At 49.0% G+C, this 922-nt stretch overlaps 3 non-coding genes across 3 annotated transcripts; all 3 read left to right on the top strand.

Moving 5' to 3' along the window:
* The first annotated feature begins 167 nt into the window (after positions 1-167).
* On the top strand, positions 168-247 carry Pmar_PMAR029384. The gene has a single exon. It is a non-coding gene; the product is annotated as a tRNA-Leu (tRNA).
* A 121-nt stretch (positions 248-368) lies between these two features.
* On the top strand, positions 369-448 carry Pmar_PMAR029383. Its single transcript has one exon. It is a non-coding gene; the product is annotated as a tRNA-Leu (tRNA).
* Positions 449-635: 187 nt separating this feature from the next.
* Pmar_PMAR029382 lies at positions 636-715 on the top strand. Its single transcript has one exon. It is a non-coding gene; the product is annotated as a tRNA-Leu (tRNA).
* Positions 716-922: the final 207 nt, after the last annotated feature.

Here is a 922-nt window from a genome sequence, read left to right as displayed (position 1 = left end):
TTATATTAAGAACCGAGACCCTTTCAGAAGCGAGGTAGTGCAAGACCAAAACCTTTTGATCGATATTGTGCCATCGCACCTCGCAGAATCCGTTCAATCCATTTTTTGTGTCCTCTGGTTTGGCAGAGCGATGCATCACCTCGGCTATGAATCTTGAAGCACTCATCGACAGTTTGACCGAGTGGTCTAAGGCGCTGGCTTCAGGCGTCAGTCCGCAAGGGCGTGGGTTCGAATCCCATAGCTGTTAGAAATTTCTTTTCGTGTGATTTGATGAAGAACGCATTCCGCGGAAACGGTTCGAAACCGTTTTTGTGTCATGTCCTATAGTGTAACGCATCTTCTCCGCTATGATTTTTGAAGCACTCATCGACAGTTTGGCCGAGTGGTCTAAGGCGCTGGCTTAAGGCGCCAGTCCGAAAGGGCGTGGGTTCGAACCCCACAGCTGTCAGTCTATATACCTGACTGGTGTTATATTGAGAACCCAGACCTTTTCAGAAGCGAGGTAGTGCAAGACCAAAACCTTTTGATCGATATTGTGCCATCGCACCTCGCAGAATCCGTTCAATCCATTTTTTGTGTCCTCTGGTTTGGCAGAGCGATGCATCACCTCGGCTATGAATCTTGAAGTACTCATCGACAGTTTGGCCGAGTGGTCTAAGGCGCTGGCTTCAGGCGCCAGTCCGCAAGGGCGTGGGTTCGAATCCCACAGCTGTCAGTCTATATACCTGACTGGTCTTATATTAAGAACCGAGACCCTTTCAGAAGCGAGGTAGTGCAAGACCAAAACCTTTTGATCGATATTGTGCCATCGCACCTCGCAGAATCCGTTCAATCCATTTTTTGTGTCCTCTGGTTTGGCAGAGCGATGCATCACCTCGGCTATGAATCTTGAAGCACTCATCGACAGTTTGGCCGAGTGGTC

The sequence above is a fragment of the Perkinsus marinus genome (assembly GCF_000006405.1).
Source record: "Perkinsus marinus ATCC 50983 genomic scaffold scf_1104296972984, whole genome shotgun sequence".
Taxonomy (NCBI): domain Eukaryota; phylum Perkinsozoa; order Perkinsida; family Perkinsidae; genus Perkinsus; species Perkinsus marinus.
This window is presented reverse-complemented; position numbering and strand designations above follow the sequence as displayed.